The sequence below is a fragment of the Bos grunniens genome, chromosome 12, assembly GCF_055505025.1.
Source record: "Bos grunniens cultivar Pamir isolate PY7600 chromosome 12, Bosgru_T2T1.0, whole genome shotgun sequence".
Lineage (NCBI taxonomy): Eukaryota > Metazoa > Chordata > Mammalia > Artiodactyla > Bovidae > Bos > Bos grunniens.
In genome coordinates this window covers 90,933,975-90,957,728 of record NC_141176.1, presented here as the reverse complement: position 1 = coordinate 90,957,728, position 23,754 = coordinate 90,933,975, and the positions used below count along the sequence as shown (strand labels likewise).

At 49.1% G+C, this 23,754-nt stretch overlaps 1 long non-coding RNA gene across 3 annotated transcripts; it reads right to left on the bottom strand.

Annotated features, from left to right (window-relative positions):
- Positions 1-5,374: 5,374 nt before the first annotated feature.
- On the bottom strand, positions 5,375-23,520 carry LOC147362069 (uncharacterized). Of its 3 annotated transcripts, none has more exons than XR_015137752.1 (5): positions 23,212-23,520; positions 16,936-20,602; positions 15,033-15,456; positions 13,949-14,128; positions 5,375-12,094 (listed from the first exon to the last, which is right to left on the bottom strand). It is a non-coding gene; the product is annotated as an uncharacterized LOC147362069 (long non-coding RNA). The 3 variants fall into 3 exon arrangements; XR_015137753.1 differs by having other exon boundaries at positions 20,300-20,602; XR_015137754.1 differs by lacking the exon at positions 16,936-20,602.
- Between the last annotated feature and the right edge of the window lie 234 nt (positions 23,521-23,754).

The window sequence follows — 23,754 nt, the reverse complement described above, 5'->3', positions numbered from 1 at the left end:
TCCCAACGTCACCAATTATTTCATGAGTCAGACCCACATGGTGCTGCTCCGAAAGGGCAGCGACTGTCTTCCTGCCCCTGTCTTTGCACAGCCACTGTCTGCTGCACAGAAGGAGCTCAGCTGCATCTGCTGGACCGAAGCTTAAAGAACAAACATCGTTTCTCTTACAGCTCACTTTCAAGTGATTCTAATGCTTGTCTTTGCCAATGAATGTCTGCATATTCAAAACTATGGTTTTTTCAGTAGTCATGTACAGATGTGAGACTTAGTCCATAAAGAAGGCTGAGTGCTGAAGAATTGATGCTTTCAAATTGTAGTGCTGGAGAAGACTCTTGAGAGTCCCTTGGATGGCAAGGAGATCAAACCAGTTTATCCTTAAGGAAATCAACCTTGAGTATTCACTGGAAGGATTGAAGCTGAAGCTGAAGCTCCAGTCGTTTAGCCACCTGATGCAAAGGGCTGACTCATTGGAAAAGATTGAGGGCAGGAGGAGAAGGGGGCGACAGAGGATGCGATGGTTGGATGGCATCACTGACTCAATGGACATGAATTTGAGCAAGCTCCAGGAGATAGTGCAGGACAGGGAAGGCTGGCGTGCTGCCGTCCATGGGGTCACAGTCAGACATGATGTAGTGACTGAACGACAACAGCAAAGCTTGTCTAAGGATACTAACAGTTTTGACCCTTCTGTTGCTCATGAATATGGTCATCTGAAGCTGAAAATAAGGAATAAGAATTAAAATTCAGGTCTGCTTTGGTACTTGTTAGCAAAAGTGAGAAGGTTCTTGGTGACAGAGACACAGATGGATGGGGAAATAGAGTTGGGAAGCTGCTACTTCTGGCATCTTCTGTCTTTGCTGTGTATGCTGCCATGATCATGCATGGAGCTAATATTCACAAAATATGTGTTTACAAAGCCCATGCTCAGCAACTTTTGGTGATACTTAAGGCCGTTAGAGTTGACCAATGCAGTTACAAACCCAATTAAACTTTGAAAAGCTTACTAAGCACTATTGCTTTCAGGAAGTCCATAGGAAACATATGAAAAACAAAATCCCAGCGAATTATTTTCTCTAGGGGTTATGGTTCCAAGAAAGCACTGTGATGAGCTTCTGCCGTTAATTCATCAATACAAGCAGATGTTTGAAGGTAATGCATGAAAACTATAGCCAGGGTACTAGGAAAAGGTACAAGTAGGTTTCATATTTAGACATGGGATGTCATGTAAAGCATGGTGTGTGTCTGTATGTCAGTCACTCAGTCGTGTCTGACTGCCTGCATCCCTGCGGACTGTAGCCCGCCAGGCTCCTCTGTCCATGGGATTCTCCAGGCAAGAAGACTGGAGTGGGTTGCCATGCCCTCCTCTGGGGGATCTTCCCCACCCAGGGACTGAACCCAGGTCTCCTGCATCGTAGGTGGTTGCTTTACCATCTAAGCCACCAGGGAAGCCCAAAAGAGTGGTGACTATAGTTAAAGTTGCTGCATATTTGAAAGTTGCTAAAGAGCTTTTTTTTAATTTATCAAAGTATAGTCAATTTACAGTATTGTATTAATTTCTGCTGTATAACAAAGTGATTCAGTTATGAATATATGTGTTTGTATATATATATATTATTTTTCACATTCCTTTCCATTATGATTTTTATAGGTTATTGAATATGGTAGGACCTTATTGTTTATCCATTCTATATATAGTAGTCTGCATCCGCTCATCCCAAACGCCCCATCCTCCCTGCCCCACTGTCCCTCCCCTGACAACCACAAATCTGTTCTCTATGCCCATGAGTTTGTTTCTGCTTCACAGACAAGCTCACTTGTGCCATACTTCAGATTCCACGTAGAAGTGGTATCATGAGGTGTTTGTCTTTCTCTTTCTGACTTCACTTACTATTATTAATCTCTAGGTACAGCCATCTTGCTGCAAATGGCATTATTTCATTCTGCTGAAACAGTAGATCTTAAAAGTCTTCATCCCAAGGAAAACAATTTTTTGATTACTATGTAAAAATTAAAAAAATATATTCTTAAAGCAGAAGAGAAATTTATCTTTCAAATTCTTAGCAACAGTTTGTGGTAGAGCGTGTTAGTTGCAGCGTTAGAAGAATCTGGTGAGTTTTCAGGATGTAGGTTGATCCGTACTGGCTATTCTGTTGACTATGTCTTTACCTTTTCATTCTGCTCACGGGGTTCTCACAGCGGGAATACTGGAGTGTTTTGCCATTAAAAAGCAGAACAAGCAAAGACTTGCTGACAAAAGTCCATCTAGTCAAAGCTATGGTTTTTTCAGTACTTATGTACGAATGTGAGAGTTAGACCATAAAGAAGGCTCAGAGCCAAAGAATTGATTCTTTTGAATTGTGGTGCTAGAGGAGACTCTTGAGAGTCCCTTGGACTGCAAGGAGATCCAACCAGTCCATCCTAAAGGAAATCAACCCTGAATGTTGATTGGAAGAACTAAGGCTTAAGCTGAAGCTCCAATAATTTGGCCACTTGATGCTAAGAGCTAACTCATTGGAGAAGACCCTGACTCTGGGAAAGATTGAAGGCAAAGGGAAAAGGAGGCAACAGGGGATGAGATGGTTGGATGGGGTCACCGACTCAGTGGACGTGAGCTTGAGCAAACTCCAGGAGACAGGAAGCCTGTTGTGCTGCAGTCCATGGGGTCACAAAGAGCTGGACATGACTTAGCGACTGAACGACAACAAACAAATGTCTTTACTTAACATGTGTTTATATTACTTCTAAAGTCTGATCTCCAGTATACAAACATCCCTCAGGGATCGTCTAAATGTATTTGAAGTCAAAAGTCAATATTTTTCCATTGTTTTCAGGGTTGGTGTTGTTTGCCTTCCTGCCTGCCCCCCTTACGCAGATTCAAATTGCTTCTGAGATGACCTAGATGTGCTGAAATGTCTTGCATAGCAACACAGGAGCTGCCATTTATCTTTTCGGTCGAAGCCCAGCACCACGAGGTTAGGAGTCTGGACTGTACCAGAGACTCTTGAGTTGGAGTCTGGTTATCAAGTACGCTCTCCCTGCCTTTCCCTCCGGCTTTCCCCCCACCCCCAGGCACTGTGCCTACATCCCGTTCTTTCTTTCTCTCCGTGGGCTGTTGGCCAATCGCTCAGAAAGTGTCAGCTGATAATTTAAGGTGTGACTGCTCCCAGGAGTGTTGCATTTCAAAAGGGGCCTCCAAGGTAGAAAACACTTCAATTAAAGAAGCTGAGAAAAGGGAGGACCCTTGTTATTTTCTAACTCACTTGTAAGTGGATTGTCAGGACATTTAACTCAGTCCTTAGCTGGAGCCTCCTCGGAGCACCTTTCTGTGCATAATTCCTTCCAGTTCTGAGAGCCCAGGACTCTGAGACGCGCTTCCCACCTCCCAGGCATTACATCACAATAATTTCACCCTAAAATCTGGTTTACTCACCTGTGTCTTAGCTACAGACTGAGGCTGAGTGTGGTTGATTTCATCCTGAATAGAAATATGAAAAATACTCAATTCTCGAAGGATGCCTCAACAGCCTGTGAAGAAAGAATTGGTATTTCCAGGGCCCTGCACCTACTATAAGTAGCCACACTTTATAAACACAGTGATGGAGTTCAGGCTTTGAGTGTAAAATGCAGTTACCAATTTGAGTCCCTGCTTCCCCAGATATTTGAATACACTGAAACATGAAGCTCCCAGTGTGGCAAAGTTTACTCACTAAGATTCTTTTGCTGCCCAAATCTGTACATAGTACACACTATGCGTGCTAACATGTGTATAGGATGTGTCTATACTTTGAATTCATTCTCATGTAACACCACGCTCCCTGGTGGCTTGTGGTGAAGAACTCACCTGCCAATGCAGGAGACAGGTTCGATCTCTGGGTCAGGAGGATCCCCTGGAGGAAGGGACGGCAGCCCACTCCAGTATTCTTGCCTGGAGAATCCCATGGATGGGGGAGCCTTTCTGGCTACGGTCCATAGGGTTGCAAAGAATCAGACGTGACTGAAGCGACCTAGTATGCATGCATATTAATTTTACCTTTTTTAATGCTATTTTAAAACAACAATGGAGGTAAGAAAATACCCTTTACTCTTAAAAATATTTTTACCATGGTCTTCTTTAGTCACTCAGTCGTGTTGCTGCTGCTGCTGCTGCTGCCAAGTCACTTCAGTCGCGTCCGACTCTGTGCGACCCCATAGACGGCAGCCCACCAGGCTCCACCACCCCTGGGATTCTCCAGGCAAGAACACTGGAGTGGGTTGCCATTTCCTTCTCCAATGCATGAAAGTGAAAAGTGAAGGTGAAGTCGCTCAGTCGTGTCCGACTCTTAGCGACCCCTTGGACTGCAGCCACCAGGCTCCTCCATCCATGGGATTCTCCAGGCAAGAGTACTGGAGTGGGTTGCCATTTCCTTCTCTACCCTTTCATTTTTAAATTAAATTTGTATTGAGTGATTATTTTCTGCCAGGCACTGTGGGGAACAGAGGGAAAATAAATCTCCCTTGTAGACACAGGGCTTCCTTCAGTCTAGAGGAGCTGGGGGTGGTGGCTGAATATTCTCTAAAGACATTCCGACTCAGATACTGCATTTTTGGTGATTTACTTTATGTTGATATTTGTTCCCAAAGCATCCACTGTTCCCTGTTACCTATGGGATAAAGCTTTCAGGCTAACATGGGGAGTGACCACACTCTGACCCAAACCTGCCTTTCTAACTTGCGTTTCTCCTTCTCCCTTACTAAAGTCACTCTCTCCAGTGACAATGCCTTCTACTAATATTGTCATCCGACACTGGATCACCAAAGAGTCGCCTCTGCTTCTGGGGCCCTCACTGCTTCCCGTGAGCATCCGATTTACACATATTCTCCAAGAGTCAGCTCGCTTCTCATCTCCTCTGTAGACTCCCTCCTCCACCCCTCACTGCTCGTTCTGTGCAGACGCCCGTCTTCAGGTGTCCCCTCTGCCAGAGAGACTCCCTGACCTGGTACCCACTGTGGGTTCCCATGGCAACCGCTGTCTTCATCTTTCTCACCTCCCTCTCCAGCCAGGACGCTGGTGGACAGAAAGTAAGTTTGTGAACAGTAAGTAACTTTGTGGACAGGAAGTAAGTTTGTGAACAGGAAGTAACTTTGTGGACAGGAAGTAAGTTTGTGGACAGGGAATTGGCCTTACTCATCTGGATCCCAAATGCCTAACCAACACGATGCTTGGTCCAGGGTATACTTTCAGTAAAGGATTGATGGTGGATAAAAGTTCGTCTCTTTTCCTGTGTTGTAATATTATTTTACCTGAGTGTATGTGTGGGGAAGAGTGTGGAAAAGCTTTAAATCCTCCGTGGCTCCCCAGGTACAATTTACACAAGAGACCTTCAGTTAGCAGCAGTCCATTCTCAACATATAAAGTAGTTATATTTTCAGATCTTTCACAACAGCTAATGATTTTAAAAACTAATCAATTGTTAAATATTTTATGAATCATAACAAAGGTATTCTATGATAATTCTTAATTACATACAATTCCAAATGCTTCACTATTTGGAAATACCTTCAGTAGCTTCAGGGTGTCTTCAGTAGCTATATATAATTTATTTAATGTTTTTATAATCTGTGGAAAAATTTCTCAATATTTTTTTAAAAAGTATTTTCTGCTCTAATTATGCTTCAACTAAAATAAAATCTTAAAAACCACCAGTGATGGTATTCTGTGAGTTCAGAGCCCCTGAAAGGCATCTGAAGCAATTTCATGGATCCTGTTTTATTTGAGCCTTAAAATAAACAGTGACTTAGACGGCTTCCAAGCTTAAGTACTCTCTCACATTCAGCGATGAGGAAATTAGGTTAACACCCATCTTTGAGGAGCTGTGTAGAGAGCAATAAACAAGCCACAGTCTGGTTCTCGTTGGCCAACGTGTTAACCACGTAACCCGAAAGATGTCTGGAATATACATAATCTGAACAAGATGAAGCAAATCTGACAACCAGGGAAAGACAGGGGTTCTTAAAATCGTGACTTGGCAGCGTGGTGCTCACACACTGGTAGAGGGTGGTGACTGGTCCCCGACTCCTTGGGGTTGAGTCCCGCTTGCCCTTCATCCCTCTGGCCTCGGGATTGCCCGACCGCTGGAGCCTCAGCCTCCTTGCCTCTGTGTGGGCGACAGAGTGGATAACGAAGTGCTTCAAAACCCTGAAAGTTCTTACATCAGTCCTGGCATGCGCTTGCTTCTATTATTATACAAATGAATTTGATAACAAGATGGTGACTTCACGCAGTATCTTACCGGTCTGTATTTTGTTCTTTATTCAGTTCATTCATTTATCCGTAGAGAAGATAAACCGTTTTCACAGCGACGTCTCAATCCTGTGCTCACATGTACTACTTGCCAGTGTGAGAAGCCGCGTGCTGGACGCTACATGTCTGTGTAAGGCCAGGGGAGCAGGCCTCTGGACCTGGGTCCCATAGGCCGCAGGCGGCTCACACGCTGTTCTCACGGAGCCATCCCGAGGGCCCTGGCCCCAGTGACACATTTCAGGGAGCTTTCCTTCATCGCACGTGTGCCCTGCTGGCCTGGCCCGCGCTCACCTGCTGTGACATTCCCCAGGCTGGCCTCCTCCTTGGGAAGTGGGGGCCCTAGAAGAAGCTCCCCATCCGCCCCCCACGGCCCCCAGGACCACTACAAAGGGGCCCCGAGGACCTAGCATCACTAGGATCACTCCTGCTCTCTTCCCTTCTTGTGTGTGTGTGAGTTAATCTCTCAGTTGTGACCCCCTGCGATCCCATGGACTGTAGCCTGCCAGGCTCCTCTGTCCATGGGATTCTCCAGACAAGAATACTGGAGTGGGCTGCCATTCCCTTCTCTGGGGCATCTTCCTGACCCAGGGATCGAACTTGGGTCTCCAGCATTGCAGGCAGATTCTTTACAGTCTGAGCCCACCAGGGAAGCCGTCTCTCCCTTCTTAGGGGATCTTATTTCTACCTATGCTCTGCTCCAAGCCCTCTTCCCATGACCTGTGAAGCAGTCACTCAGACTTTCTGAAATAAGCCTTGGCTTTTTATCCGAAGGTTTGCATTATGACCCCCACCTGCAAGGATTCCCACTCTTTAAAGATGGATCCTGCTTTTCAGAGGAACCACTGCTTCCCTGAGCTATGGGAGGCGGTCGGCCCCACCCTCGGCCTCTGGCCTCCCCTCATCTGCTCCTGGAGACTCTCCTGGGACAGAGTTACCCCCGCCTCTCTTCCAGTTTCTCCTTTGACGAGAAGTGGGTCATTTTGCATCAGGTTGCATCAGATGATGTCAGAATGTGGAAGAAAACAAAGTGTCCTCCCCAGGGACCCAAAGACTCACAGCAGCGGGCTCGGGGAGACCTGGGGGAGAGCATCATCTCAGCTTTAAACAGTCCCCCTTACACCCACGCTTTGTCATATTTTTTTTCATGGGCATTAAAAACACATTCTTAATTCTTAAGTGTTTTCTAATGCTCGAGACTCATTTTGTTTATATAATAATATTCAAGGTTATATTCAATTCAATAATATTCAATATTCAGGACTTGATTTTGCGTTCATCCTTTTTCAAGGACAGGGGATTAAAGAACCATCCATGGTGGGGGGGGGTGCGGATCTTGTAGAAAGCTTATACCCTGTTGATGACTGTCCTGATGCATTAAAAAAAAAATGACTTATTTTTTTTGTCTCAGGATCAGATGTTTTGAAATAAAATTTATATGCCAAAAATATCTGCTTTTTTTTTGTTTTTCTTTTGAGAGACAGAGGCAACAATAAGACTTGAATTGTACTTACTTCTTATTCTGGTTTCTTCTGCAGATGGTTTTTGATTACATTTCAGAAAAGAGTCTTTGACTCACATTGGGATGAGTTTGGGTAAACTCTGGGAGTTGGTGATGGACAGGGAGGCCTGGTGTGCTGCTGTCCATGGGGTCGCAAAGAGTTGGACACGACTGAGCAACTGAACTGATACATTTTCTATAGTGAGATCCTGGTCGACAAGCTCAGGGAAGGTTTTGGAGGGGGCCGGCCACCAGAGAACTGACTCAGGTCTCTGCTCAGAACGTGAGGATTGGCTGTGTGGCCCTTGGAGCATCCGGGCCCTGCCCGCTACAGGTGTGAGGTCGTGTCTGTGAGAGGCTTTTGTGTGCTAACTCGTCTGAGCGTCAGAAAGGCACCCGCACGAGGGGGGAATATGTCGCTCACCTTGGCCTGTGCCTCTAACCCAGGGCAGCTGAGAATCAGTCCAGTTTCCTCCCTGACCCGTGGTTTCTCCATGGATGCAGAACCAGGCCATCCTGAGGCTTCCAGCTGTGGTTCCCTGCATGGCGTCTGTCCACCCCACAGGCCACCCTATTTGAGGGGCATCCCCGGGACAGAAGGCCAGGAGAGGGTGACAGGGGGATTCTCCCTCCTGCTCTCTTCTTCCAAGATGATCTAGAATGTTCCACCGTGTTTGGAGACATTTTTTTTTCCACTGCTTTTCACACCCAAGGACAGCTGGCCCCACTGCTGAGGGGGAAGTTCTGGAGGGCAAGGAGAACAGTGGTGTAGGTAGTGAGCCTTCCCAGGTGGCACCAGTGGTAAACAGCCCGACTGCCAATGCAGGAGACACAAGAGACGCAGGTTCCATCCCTGCGGTGGGAAGATCCCCTGGAGGAGGGCTTGGCAACCCACTCCAGTGTTCTTGTCTGGAGAATCCATGGACAGAGGAACCTGGCGGCCTACAGTCCAGGGGTCGCAAAGAGTAGAACACAGATGCGTGATTAACATTCTCCCTCTTCCCACCTGTCTGCTCTGTGTCCTTTTATTTACTTATTTTTAAATTTTCATTTATTCATGTTTTTATTTTACATTGGAGCAGAGTTGATTTGCATTTGTTGCTCTCGTTTCAGGGGCACAGCAAAGCGATTCCGCTGTGCAAATACATATGTATCTATTCTCCTTCAAATCGTCTCCCATTTAGGCTACTACAGAGTGCTGAGCAGAGTTCCCTGTGCCACATGGTAGGTCTTTGTGGGTTCCCGATTTTACATATGTAGTCGTGTGTATATGTCAGTCCCAAATGGCCAATTTATCCCTCCCCTCATCTGTCTGTCTTGGCAACTGTACGTTTGTTTTCTAAGTCTGGGAGTCTGTTTTTTAAATAAGTTCATTTTTATCTTTTTTTTTTTTTTGGATTCCACATATAAGCGATATCGTGTGATGTTTGTCTTCCTCTGATTTATTTCACCTAGTATGTCCTTTAGAATGTTTACATCTATTTGTCTATCTGTCTATCCATCTTCCTCCTCCTTCTCATCACCACCATCTCTGTCTTCGTACACGCGTGTGTTCATACGCGCATGTGTGTGTGTTTAGTTTCAATAGGGTGCGAGTGCCCACTTCTACAGCTTGTTCCTTTCCTGTGGTACTTGTCCCTTCCTGGCAGCACATAATATTATAATTATGCAACTTCTATCCTCTCCAAAACCAGGTGTGTGTGACTGAACTTGTCCCAACGGCAATGTAACCCACGTCACTCGCGCTGACCACTCGAAGGAGCGTCCGCCGAGGCCAAGGCCTCCTGCGTTCCTTTAAACTCCTTGTGAGTGTTCTCAGCTTCCTGCAACTGCCGGTGGTTCGTCCCCGACACTTTCCCCTCTTCTGTTCTCTGTCCTGTGAACTTTCAGAATTTTCCTCTCATGTTTGATGTTCTCACATGTCATCAGGATGTGGATGTATTTCTTCTTCCTGTTGGGTCCTTGGTGGACTTTGAGCTGAGCAACTTCAGCCCTGAAAACGATGCTTCAATCATTTCTCTTACTCTTTCTTTCTTTCTAACATCTCTGTCTCTGAATCTCTACTAGACAGTCTGAGCCTGCTGGACAAATCTTGCAAGACTGAGAAGTTTTCAGTTGCTCATCTGTCTGTTTAGCTTTGCTCCCGGATCCGAGGAATTGCTTTGACTCCGTCTGTGGACTGTCTGGCCCACACGGTGGAGGAGGACTGTCCAGATAACCAGCTCCGTGTTTCCATCCATTTTTATTTTGTCGATCCTGTGACCCTGGTTTTATTTCCAAGCGTCTCTTTCTTTTCTGTGGACGCTGTTTCCTTCTTCTCCTTCCCCTTCCCCCTCCTTCTTCTAATCGCGGCCAATTCTAATTTTATGGGTGCAATCTCCTCTCTAATCTTTCACGATCAAATTGGGTTTATTATTATTATTGTTGTTGTTATTTCTGTTTCCTCTCTGGTGAGCTGCTTTATTTGTTCGTCATTATCCTTATCTTCCGCGCTGGTCTTTCCCCTCCTGTCTCTGGGCCCTGGATTTGCTGCGTTTTTATGAATGGAGGCCTGGGCTGGTTCCCGTGGGCGGTGATTGTGGGTTTCCTCTGCAGCCTGCACATCTGTTTCCTGAGCAGGCCTCTTCCGTGAATGGATAAGTCCAGGCCCCGTAGAAGCGGGTGAGGCGCCGAGAGTAGGGAAAACAAGAAGGCATCCTGGGGGCCCTCCCGGCCCCCTGCCCGGGCCAAGTGCCAAACCAGGGCGTTGATAACAGAGCTCGGAGACTTCTGTGCCTCCTCTGTCCTTGGCCTCATGTCTCAGCGATTTTTCACAGCAACCCCTAAGTCAAAAGCACGTCCTTCCCACTCTCTGTATGAGGAATTGGGTCCGCACAACGTATTAGCTATTTATGTCCTAACAACTTAGCAACTGTTTAAAAAACTGAAACCAGAGTCACATTACTGTATTCTAAAATAGATAAGCAACAACGACCGACTGTACAGCACAAGGCGCTGCGTTCAACAGCAGAAGAGAACCTGGAAATAACGTGTATGTATATGTGTAACTGAATCACTTTGCTGTTCCCCTGAGACACCAGAAATCAGCTATGCTCTGATTAAAAACAAAACCTCCCAAATGCGTGTAAACGTAAAAGAGAAAGCAGTATCTCTCTACTATACTAAGAGAACCCCACGGTTAGTGGGGGCTGGATGCACCCGTTGGAATGGAGATGCGTCTCCAACGCTGGGGTCAGATCGAGTACCCCATCCCACATTTTCCTGCCCACCTTGGTTTTATCATTCACTGGCTTTTGTTATATCAGTGTCACTGCTCAAAGAGGTGATGTTGCGGGAAGGAATGTTCTTTACTGCTTTTTCCAAGAAAAGCTTGAGTGGCTTCATACTCACTGAAGTGTCTCCAGCTTCAGTTCTAGACTCGTTATTCTGTTGTTACATGTTTGAAGGTAGTGTTCTCTTTCTTCCAAACTTGCTGAGCAAAATCTGATTTTTAAGAAGTTTGTGTATCAGGGAGGAAATTTGACGTGTTGGCTGTATATGTGTGTGTATATTTATGTATATATTTGTTGTTGTTGTCCAGTTGCCAAGTCATTTCGCACTATTTGTGATCCCATGGACTATAGCGTGCCGGGCTTCCCTGTCCTCCACTATCTCCTGGAGTTTGCTCAGGTTAGTGACCAATGAGTCGGTGATGCTATCTAACCATCTCATCCTTTGCCACCCTCTTCTCCTCTCGCCCTCAGTGCTTCCCAGCATCAGGGAGTATATCTATATATCTATAGATTCATTTACTGAGATTTATCTGGGAATAATGGAGTGAGCTGAAAATCTTAGGCTCTGTGGTGTGACACTTAACATTTCTGCAAAGAATAATTTCAGTTGTATAATAGATTAGTTGTCAGGTTTGAAACACTCGTGAGATTTGTTTTTTAAAGCTGTGTGGTAGCTGCTGAGCAACTGGAAGGCCTGGATAAGTTACCCCAGCTTGTAGGAAATTCCGTCTGTTTCAGAGAGTCTCCATACCCCGGGGGGATAGCAAGTAGCACGTATTTGGGGAAAGAAAATGGAAAAGTCAAGGCTGGGGCGAAATACACTTTCTGTCATAGTCACCTGAGGAATCTATAGGAGCGAAATTTGGTGAGTTTATGGCCAGTTCAAAAGTGAAGTTTACGGTCTGCTGCTTGGCGAGAGAAAGGCGAATGAAGTTTCCAGGCAGGCTGGTGATTATTCATTCAAAAAGAAGCAGAAAAATGGAATTGAGTCAGTCATGCTGGTTCTGACTTACACCTGGCTTGGAACAGAGTGGGGTTTTTCACCTGTAAGTGGACATAAAGAAAATTGATGATGAGCTATATTGACTAAAATATACACACATATATATTTTTAATGGAAGACTTATTGAAAAATCCAATTATTTCATTCCAACCTCTATGCATTTTGGTTGCCAGTGATGGACTTCCCATGAATTAGCCGTGGTAGCCCAAACAAGCCGACTAGCATTCCTAGGGCTTGGAGTCTTTAGCTGTGAGATGAGGCTGTGGACTGGGGAACACGCAGATGGCCCCCTGGCTCTGTGAGTGGCTGGGCTGCTCACCCATCCGTCGTTTGAGAATAACCGAGGCTCTCAGCACGACCCTGAGGACCCTCTTGGGTCCTCTCTTCTTTCCTCCTGAGATGCCATTTTCTCCTGGTTCTTTTCCTGCCTTCCTTGGTCATACAGTCTCAGCTTTCTTCCTCTCTCTGTTCTTTTTAGATAGTGTGATCCCTTTTGTTGCATTCCCAAACTGCTTTTTTCCTCCCGAACCTGTACACAATTCATTAAAAGCAACTTTACCCATAAGTACGAATTCACCTATTAAATTAATACTCTTAGCCCAGGCCTCTTTCCAGAGCGTCAGGCACGTATTATTCAGTCCCCTATAGACATCTTGCTTCAATGTCCATAAATGTCTTTAACTCAGAATGTCCAGAGCTGAAATCATTATTTCCTGCCCTTAATTGATCTCTCACAATAGAATACTAATTGATTTTTTGCTTTCAATGTAACCCTCTCCAATCCATCTTCCATCCTGTCACCAGAATGACCCTGATAAAACCCAAATCTAATCATGCTTCTCTCATGATTAAAAATCTTTCGTTTCCCCATTGCATTCAAAGTTCATTTAAAATCTCTTTGCAGCTCTCCACAACCCCGTGCTCACCTGCATCTCAAGCTTTTGTTCTCTACCAGGTAGACCTTTCAAGCTCACAGCGATGGTGATATTTTTCTTGAGGTTTGCAGTTCTATCGGTTTTGATATGCGTGGATTTCCATGACCATCACCATGGTCAGGACACAAAATGGTCCGGTCAACTCCCCAAACCTCCCTCGGGCGATCCCTCACACACTCCCCACCCCTCAACCCTGGAAACCACTAAACTGTTCTTCATTGTTATTTGTTCAGTTGCTAAGTCGTGTCTGACTCTTTGAGACCCAGTGGACTGCAGCATCCCAGGCTCCCCTGTCCTTCACCACCTCCTGGAATTTGCTCAGACTCACTGTCCATTGCATCAGTGACGCTGCCTAACCATCTGATCCTCTGCCGCCCGCTTTTCCTTTTGTCTTTAACCTTGTCTAGCATCTCTTTTCCAGTGAATCAGCTCTTCACATCAAGTGGCTGAAGTATTGGAGCTTTGGCTCCAGCATCAGTCCTTCCAGTGAACATTCAGGGTTGATTTTCTTTAGGACTGCCTGGTTTGATCTCTTCTCAGTCCAGGGGACTCTCAAGAGTCTTCTGCAGCACCACGATTCAAAAGCATCCGTTTTTTAGGACTCAGCCTTCTTTATGGACTAACTCTTACGTCTCTCACGTTACGGCTTCCCAGGTGGCTCGAGTGGTAAAGAATCGGCCTCCTAATGCAGGAAATGCTGGAGAAGTGGGGGATGCGGGTTCAATCCCTGGGTCGGGAAGATCCCCTGGACAAGCAAGTGGCCACCCGCTCCAGTATGCTTGCCTGGGAAATCCCTTGGGCAGAGGAGCCCGCCGGGCTCCAGTCCATGGGGCAGCAAAGAGTCAGAAATGTCTGAGCATACACAAACTCTGCACATACCTGGTTGAGAAAATGAATAGAATTATCTCATTTTAAAAAGTTTCCTCAGTTACTTAAATTGTTGGCACATTTATGGCTTACCTGCCAGAAAGCCCTTAAACTGATGAAGAAAAGAGGAACAAGCACAAACTCCGAGCGGGATCCCTTGGATACAACTAATGGATGTCGCTTGACAGCTGGGTTTTCATAGAGAGCTGTCTTTGTAGTTGTGGATTTGGGTTGTGTGCTTCCCATTCTTTTAAGCACTAAGAACGAAGAATCCTAGTTTGGAAAACAAGAATTGAATATCAGTACTTTCTTAGGCTTCGCAACTTTCCGGCGTTTCACTCCCTAAATAAGTTTAAGGACCCCTGTTTAAATCCAGCCACTCTACTGGATTCTCAAAAACACCAGTGAAGGCGTTTTGCCAGGACAATTTATGCCCAGAAATGTGTTACTGAAAATAAGGTGGGGTCCATTTTACTTGATATTGCTCATCTTTCTTTGTTTTTCTGGGTGATAAACAGGAGCTCTTTCCCCAAATTTCCCCACATAACCATTTAGCGCTTCAGTTGATGTCGGCCGTTCTGTTACAGTTTAAAATGTCAACCACAGCGTTAACCTTTCACTGCAAAAGTCCAGACTTGCCCCAGAGCCTTTGGGCCAGCGTCTTTTCTATTTGGCCTCAAAGGGCTCCATTTGCTCCAAGAGGTCTGTCATGAGCCGGTTGCCATCAATCAGCAGAGTGGCTTTCGGGGGCAGAGACAGATGAACGCAGGGAGGAGCACAGGGACCCTGTCCCGCAGGAGCCGGGCCTGCATCCACCCCCGTCCCCCTTTCCGCCTGCCTGGCCTCCGTTCTGAGAGGGTCCTGCCCTGTTTTGCCAGCCCTGGGCAGTCTGGAGGCACCGATGTCCCCGCTCAGCCCAGTTTCTTGACCCTTCCCTTCGTTTTAGCCTGTTGACACAGCTCCGAGTCCAGATCTTAATCTTCTGTGTTTTCAGGCCATTGCCTAACGTTTCCCCTTTGGCCCGTCCACGCAGACCTGGCCGGAGGGGCCGCTTGCTGAAGCCCCACCTCGGCCTCTGTGGGCTCAGCTCCTGAGCTGCAGTAAACATCACCTTTTCCCCAGTCGACCTGCGGGTGCACAGAGAACACACCCACCCCTTCCTGCTCAAGTTACTCACTCGGACTTGACCGGGAGCCAAGCTGCTTTCACACAGGAGCCAATCGTGCGCCTCCAACTCTGTTTACCAAGGCGGGGTGGGGACCGAGGCTGCAGGAGGTGATACCAGAGGCTTTTTATCCTCAGGGCCACGGCAACCGCACAGCATTTATTTCCATTAAGTGAAGTTTAATGTGAGGAAAGGTCGTTTCTCACGTGCCCCATTTTCAAACCTTTGCTGGTTCTCCATCCGACCACAGGTGGTCCTCCCTGGCACGCTGCTCACTGAGATTTGCCCAGTCCTGTGCCCGCTGCCGGGGACCCGTGCACCCTGAGGGCCCAGCCCCGGGGCCAGTTACAGCTGTGTCCCGGTCAGACTCTCTCTCCTGGCCATCCTGGCTCTTGGTGATGGGAGTAAAGACCAGAGCTGGCAGGTTCCTTAGGCCCTGAAACACATTAGGGAAGATTTCGGATGTGCAATAAACAAATCGGAACTGAAAACTGGCAGGTTGGTTGGGCTTCAGTGTTCTGGGAACAGGGTCAATTAATGCCACACTTTCACTGGACTTTAAATAGCTTAATGACTCTTCTCTGGTTTACGAAGCAAAACTTTCAGACTGCATCATTCTCTCTGATGATCACCCCACGTCCACCCCCACACCCCAGTCCTGAACCACTTTCTGGAGCCGCCAGCCCTGAGATGCGTAGATTGCCTCCAGGACTCACCTGCCCAGGAGCCCGGCCTCGTCTCTGCTGCAAGCTCCTCTCTCCACTTCTCTGTGTACCCGCCCCCGCCCCACGTGCCCCTCACTGGCCATGCAGGACTCTTCCCAGGAAAAGCACACACCTACGTGATGTCTAGACAGTGGGTGTCTGTGCTGTTGGGCTGGGGGAGGGGTCCTCTTCCCACCTTTGTAGAGCTGCCTTTCCCACGCTCTTCAAGAGTCATTTTAAACTTGAATGGTTTTCCCTGCAACTCCCCAAGCCCTACCCCTAGCAACTGAGCAGGTGCCCTGGACTTAGACTTGCAACAAAAGCAGAGACCAGAGGGACACATCCTCGCCTTGCAGACCCCTCCCCACCAACCACACTAGCTAGCTCTTTGAAACTCAGGAAGGTTGTTATGGACTGGATGTTTCCCTCTCTCCAAATTCTAATGTTGAAACCCTACCCCCTGTACCTCCAGCGTGTTGGTGTTAGGAGCTGGGCCTTTGTGGGGTGATTAGAGCTAGATGAGGACAAGGATGGAGTCCCCATGCTGGGACTGGGGTCTTTGTAAGGAGAGGAGGAGACCCCAGAGCTATGTCTCCCCTGCAGGAGGACCCTGGGCGGAGGTGGACCATACGGGCACCCTGCTGGTGTGCTTCCAGCCAAGAGGACCCTGAGGTTCAAATTCCTGTCCTGGCTATGCAATTCTGTTACAGCCGCCGAGCTGACTGAGACATCCTGTAACTTCAGGGCAGCATGCACCACTGTCTGTTTCTGCACCAACCCATTATTTGGTGAAGTTCTCCTCTTGCCCTTTTCTTTCTTTTTTCCTCTTTTTTTTTTTTTGGCCAAGCTGTGCAGCATGCAGGATCGTAGCTCCAAGACCAGAGATCGAACCTGTGCCCCTTGCATTGGAAAGTGAAAACGCTAGTCACTCAGTTGTGTCCAACTCTCTGCGACCCCATGGACTGCAGCCCACCAGGCTCCTCTGTCCGTGGGATTCTCCAGGCAGGAATACTGGAGTAGGTTGCCGTTCCCTTCTCCAGGGGATCTGCCTGCCCCAGGGACCAACCCGGGGTCTCCTGCACTGCAGGCAGAATCTTTACTGTCCGAGCCCCCAGGGGCGCTCCTTTTCCCTTTTTCTGCTCTTCCCCACACTCTGTACGTGTATTTCTCCATACTCAGCACTGCACTGCCATCGTCACCCCGAAGCTCACCATTTCACACTCACTCGACAAACTCAGCGGCCGTGCTGCTTGTGTCAAATACTAGATTGGCTCTCGGAAGGTAGAGAAGGAAGTGACAGCCGCACTGTACCCAGCGTCGTCGGGGGTCGTGTTGCTGATGTTCACTGATTAGCATCGACAACCCAGGACTTGGGCCTTCAGCGCTGTGTGCCCAGTGAGTGTGCCCCGTGAGAGCTGGGTCTGCACCGGTGCTGAAAGGCCAGCTCCGGGAGAGAATGAGCGCGGTGCCTCATGGCACAGCTACGTGTGCGCGGTGGACTGAGGGAGGGCTTCTGTGTGTGCCGTGCCAGAAGGTTCTCCTGCCTTTGCCTGCTGGGGAAGCAGTTCCTTGAGCTGAGTCTTCAGGCACGAGAAGGAAGGGGTCAGGGGTCGGGGGGTGGGGAGAGAGGGGGGCACATCCTAGGCAGAGAGACAAGAAGGCTTGGGGATGAGGGGCTGGGGACAAGCTCGGTGTGTGCAGGGAGGTTCCAGCCAGAGAGAATTTCACAGGACAAGTGGTCCAGGTGCCGCTGGGGGGAGGGGAGGTGGCCAAGGTGAGCCCCAGCTTGAACCTAGGACTGTGGGGAGATGTCCAGGGGGTCTTCTGATTGTAGGACTGTGGGGAGACGTCCAGAGGGGTGTTCTGACTGTAGGACTGTGGGGAGACGTCCAGAGGGGTGTTCTGACTGTCCTTTACCCAGCTGTGACCTAGGATTGTGGGGAGACGTCCAGAGGGTCTTCTGACTGTAGGACTGTGGGGAAACGTCCAGGGGGTCTTCTGACTGTAGGACAGTGGGGAGACATCCAGGGGGTCTTCTGACTGTAGGACTGTGGGGAAACGTCCGGGGGGTCTTCTGACTGGCCTCTGTAGGGACCCTGGGGAGACGTCCAGGGGGTCTTCTGACTGTAGGGACCCTGGGGAGACGTCCAGGGGGTCTTCTGACTGTAGGACTGTGGGGAGATGGCCAGGGGGTCTTCTGACTGTAACCTAGGATGGTGGGGAGACGTCCAGGGGGTCTTCTGACTGGCCTTTACCCAGCTGTGACCTAGGACTGTGGGGAGACATCCAGAGGGTCTTCTGACTGTAGGACGGTGGGGAGACATCCAGGGGGTCTTCTGACTGTAACCTAGGACGGTGGGGAGACGTCCAGGGGGTCTTCTGACTGTAGGATGGTGGGAGACATCCAGAGGGTCTTCTGACTGTAGGACGGTGGGGAGACGCCCAGGGGGTCTTCTGACTGTAGGACCCTGGGGAGACGTCCAGGCGGTCTTCTGACTGTAACCTAGGACTGTGGGGAGACGTCCAGGGGGTCTTCTGACTGTAGGGGCCCTGGGGAGACGTCCAAGGGGTCTTCTAACTGTAGGACCCTGGGGAGACGTCCAGGCGATCTTCTGACTGTAACCTAGGACTGTGGGGAGACGTCCAGGGGGTCTTCTGACTGTAGGACGGTGGGGAGACGTCCAGGGGGTCTTCTGACTGTAGGACGGTGGGGAGACGTCCAGGGGGTCTTCTGACTGTAGGGACCCTGGGGAGACGTCCATGGGGTCTTCTAACTGCAGGACCCTGTGGAGACGTCCAGGCGGTCTTCTGACTGTAACCTAGGATGGTGGGGAGACGTCCAGGGGGTCTTCTGACTATAGGACTGTGGGGAGACATCCAGAGGGGTGTTCTGACTGGCCTTTACCCAGCTGTGACCTAGGACTGTGGGGAGACATCCAGAGGGTCTTCTGACTATAGGACGGTGGGGAGACGTCCAGGGGGTCTTCTGACTGTAACCTAGGACGGTGGGGAGACTTCCAGGGGGTCTTCTGACTGTAGGACGGTGGGGAGACTTCCAGGGGGTCTTCTGACTGTAGGACGGTGGGGAGACGTCCAGGGGGTCTTCTGACTGGCCTTTAAAGGACCCTGTTGGGCACAGTGCAGCCCTGATTGGAACGGGGCCAGATCAGAGGAGGCAAACCTTTTTCAGCAACTAGGTGAGGGCTAGGGGGCCCTGAGTGATGGTAGGGTTGGCGAGAAGACCGCAGTTCTCCTGGCCTGGAGGTTGGGATGCGGGAGGACAGATATCAGCTGTGTCCCCCTGGGTTTCAGAACAGGTTGACTTTGCTGACGATTTGATTCTGTATCAGTTATCAATCTGTGCTGGTTGTTCAGTTGCTAAGTCGTGTCCGACTCTGTGACGTCATGGACTTCCCTGTCCCTCACTATCTCCTGGAGTTTGCCCAAGTTCATCTCCATTGAGTTAGTGATGCCATCCAGCCATCTCATCCTCTGCCGCCCCCTTCTTTGGCCTTCAGTCTTTCCCAGCATCAGGGTCTTTTCCAATGGGTCGGCTCTTCCCAGGCGGGGACTGAGCTGGAGGAGGACAGACTACCAGTTTTCCTAGGTGATGAGGAGCTCTGGGGAGGGCAGAGATCAGGGAGGGGCAGGGGAAGGAGGCCCTCCTGCCCCACCGGGCCTGCTGGGTTCTGGATCGCCAAACCGGGCTGGCCGGGCTGCGGGCGGGGTCTCAACCTGCTTCCATCGTCCTGCTGCTCGGCTGGCACGGCTCCCGGATGCCAGCCGTGGGGGGCACACCATCCTGCTTCTCCCTCCGGGCTGTGTTTTTCTTTGGTCTGTGTTTTTTGGGAAGTGGCCGAGTCAGGCGCTGTCTGAAACACACGGTTTCAGTCTTAAAGTTCCTTTGGGGGAAAAAAGTTAACTTTTTGGAAGAAAAAAAGAGCACCTTGGCACTAGCTGGTTTTCCGAGCTTCCCAGGCAGTACATGTGTGGGGGTCAGGCAAGCAGAGGAGAGGGCGGGTGTAGAGACACAAGGGGAAGGCGTGGTCCTCCATCCCGGGGCCCATCCTCGGGACCCATCCCCTGGGGGGACTCTGAGGAGCAGTCAGAGTCTCCAGGACACAGACCGCGTGGAGGCCCGGGGGTGTCAGTGGGCACCAGACGGGCAGAGCTGGAGACACATTTGATGACCATCCTCCCTGGAGACGGTGGCCTGCGTCCCGCTCTCCCCATCCTGGCTCCAGACCTGGGGGCACGCATCCCCACTGTGCAGGCTCTTTCCCTGTCAACCCACGTTTTCCAGTTTCCTCTGGGACATCCTAGCCCTTCACTGCTCTAAATCTTGGCCCTGGACGCTGTCTTGTCCGTGTCCCTGATGACATTTCCACCTTCTCTTTGCACCTCCTCTGATTCAAACAGAGCTCCTCCCAGGGACCCCCCCAGGGACAGCTTCGTGCCTCTGCTCAGGTGTCCCCCTGGAGAACGTCGCGTCTCTGTGCGCCCAGGTCCCTTTCCAGCATCAAGGCCATCCCACGGGAAACTCCCCAGATGTCAGAGCTCTCTGATGCGACTCACGTAGCTTGTGCGTCCGTCTCTGGAGGTTTCCCTGCCATCATTTGTGGTTGTGTGCTGTGCCCCTCCTGTGAACTTCCAAGGATGTGGCCATGTTCTGGTCCTAATTCAAGGTCCTTCCGCGTTCATCACCAAATTCTGCCCACGGCGGGTGGCCAGTGCTGCCCCCGCAGGGACGGAAGGCTGACCCTTCTGCTCCCATCTTGGCTCAAAGGCTCACGTCAAGCTCTTCATAGTGGTGCCTCCGTCAAGGACAAGCCACACACAAAGCTTCCTTTATTTTTCTTTTCAGTCTCTACCCAAAACCTTTGAAATAAAAATGAAACCATTGAATACTGAAAATTCATTCATTCAGTAAGAAAATATTTCCTGTGTACAGACTACGTTGCAGGAATATCAAGGGATGTCTCTCTCGCCTATCCCAACCTACCCCCAGAAAATCCCTGCCTTCATAAAGCTGCTCTTCTAGACAGACGGCAGATAATAACTGTAGACACCATAAATGTTAGGATGTGATAAATGCTGTAGGAACAAGACAAAAATAGAGCCATGTGAAGGGTAGAGGGCTATAATATTAGACAGGATAACCAGGGTGAGCCTTACTGAGGCAATCTGACAGTCCAGAGAGAGAGAGAGAGAATGAGAGAGCTTAGCCAAGCAGGCATCTAACGTAACAGTTGTTCAAGGATAACGGGAAAGAATTCTATCTGGAACATAATTGATAAATATGGCTTGTGTGGGTTTTGGGCATAATTTAGCTGTTTTTTTTCTTTATCCCTGCATTATAACTCTTCAAGTGATAACAGAGAAATTAATTGAATATTGTAGTGGAGTTTTTATTACAAATAGATTTATAAATCCTACAGTAAAGGGCTTTGAATCCATCTTAATTTTCAAGCGAGGATTTGAGAATCTCATGTTTATCTAACACGCGTCTCTGGCGGAGTCTCCTTTGTTTTCATCTTCCGCACCTGCTGTCTCATCCATCTGGACGTTGCTCCGCTGTTCGCGTCTCACCCATGTTTCTCTCTGACTTGCCTTTCTAACTGCTGCTGTCTTCTGGACGTCGCTCCGCTGTTCGCATCTCACCATGTCTCTCTCTGACTTGCCTTTCTAACTGCTGCTGTCTTCTGGACGTTGCTCTGCTGTTCGCACCTCACGCATGTTTCTCTCTGACTTGCCTTTCTAACTGCTGCTGTCTTCTGGACGTTGCTCCGCTGTTCGCATCTCACCATGTCTCTCTCTGACTTGCCTTTCTAACTGCTGCTGTCTTCTGGACGTCGCTCCGCTGCTCGCGTCTCACCCATGTTTCTCTCTGACTTGCCTTTCTAACTGCTGCTGTCTTCTGGACGTTGCTCCGCTGCTCGCATCTCACCGATGTTTCTCTCTGACTTGCCTTTCTAACTGCTGCTGTCTTCTGGACGTTGCTCCGCTGCTCGCATCTCACCGATGTTTCTCTCTGACTTGCCTTTCTAACTGCTGCTGTCTTCTGGACGTTGCTCCGCTGCTCGCATCTCACCGATGTTTCTCTCTGACTTGCCTTTCTAACTGCTGCTGTCTTCTGGACGTTGCTCCGCTGTTCGCGTCTCACCATGTCTCTCTCTGACTTGCCTTTCTAACTGCTGCTGTCTTCTGGACGTTGCTCCGCTGCTCGCACCTCACCATGTCTCTCTGACTTGCCTTTCTAACTGCTGCTGTCTTCGTGGTGGCGACTGATGTGTGAGCGAGCAGCATTTGTATTTACCGCAGCGCACGCTGCGGCGGCTCTGTGGTTAGAAGCATAAAAAGTTGATCCTCGAAACAATTAAATTAAAAAATACGTAAACCATGATCCAAGATCGCCATTGTTCATGGAAGGTTTAATTCAGATGCTGTAGGCTCACACACAGCCGTGAGAAATAATATAGAGAGATCCACATGTCCTTTGTGTAGTTTCCTTTAGTGGTGGTGTTTTGCAAAACTACAGTAAAATATCCTAGCTGAGGCTGGCATCCACGCAACCCCCAACCATATTCAGATTTCTGTAATTCTACTTGTACTGTCTGTACAGGATTCAAAAGTACTCTTTTATAAGTATTGGTGGATATTCACAACCAATAGACCATACACCTTATTCAAACATCACTGAATTACGGTAGCTTTTGTTGTATGTTTTCTCAAAGATTTTTTTTGTCAAACAGAAAGATTCCCCTTCTCCACCCAGATCTCACACATGCTCACATTTACACACACACACACATGCAATTCACATACCACACACATCATCTACCCACTCAGATGCACGCACACACACTCACACACACACACACTCACACACACACACTCGTACACCACTTGTACCATATGCGTCATACACCTCCTCATATGCACACATACTTACTCATATACACACATGCAACACACACACCCCCACGCATACTGTACGCTTTATGCACCCGCTCAGATGCACTCACACACACTCATACACCACACATACCGTATGCGTCATACACCTGCTCAGATACACTCATATGCTCATACACACACACTACACACCACACACACCATCTGTGGATCCAGGTGGGGCCTGATCACCAGCGTGTCTAGGAATAATGGCATTTCTGCCAGGTGCCCCCGCTGGTCTGGGGCCCACCCCTGGGAAGCACCGGAGTGTGGGAACCCGGGATGCGGTGCAATTGCCCAGCTCTCCCCCGCGCGGCCTTGAGTGACTGACTTGCTCTCATGAGGGTCGGAGGCCCTAGCTTGGCCAGTCTCACGGCCTCCCCTCAGCCCCATTGTCTTTGCACCCCTCACGCGGCTCTCCCCTTCCGGAAAGCCCCTCAGTCCCAGGCCCCTGTTGCCCCTGCTTCCTCTCTCTTCTCCTCCTTGGCCCCCGAGGGGTGGCTGCCCTCGCGAGGTCCTCATGTGCTCCTCACCTCGCTGCTGGCTCTCTCCCAGGGCTGTCACCCCCGTTGCTAAGGCTTCAGTCCTCATTTCTAGGCAAGTGATGCCCAATCTCTGTCCAGTCCCTTGGACCGCAGCATGCCATTCCTAACATGTCCTCAACATTTCCCCTCCACATCTGTCTAAACGATTAAGAAACAAGAGTTTCTTACTCAACATTTACTGATGTGGAAACTGGGGATGTGAGCTGGGGGCCCTGTCTCCACCAGGCCGTGAGCGTGTGCACAGCACAACAGGGAGTCCGCCAGCATACTTAGGTTGAGAAATCAGCCTGCCTGCAAATCCAGCCCCAGCGGGCCAGCCGCGCGCTCTTATAGACAACAGAGTGCAGATCCCCTGACGCGAGTCAACTGCAAGCACAGTTCACTGAGTTGAGGATTTGTTATGAAATAGATCAACACGCGTGGTTTCCAGGCCAAAGTTACTCAAACAGTGAAGGTCCTGGCCAAGTTGGAGGTTCTTTCTCGATGCTTCTTCGTGCTGCAGGTTCATTCACACTGAAACTCAAAGGCACA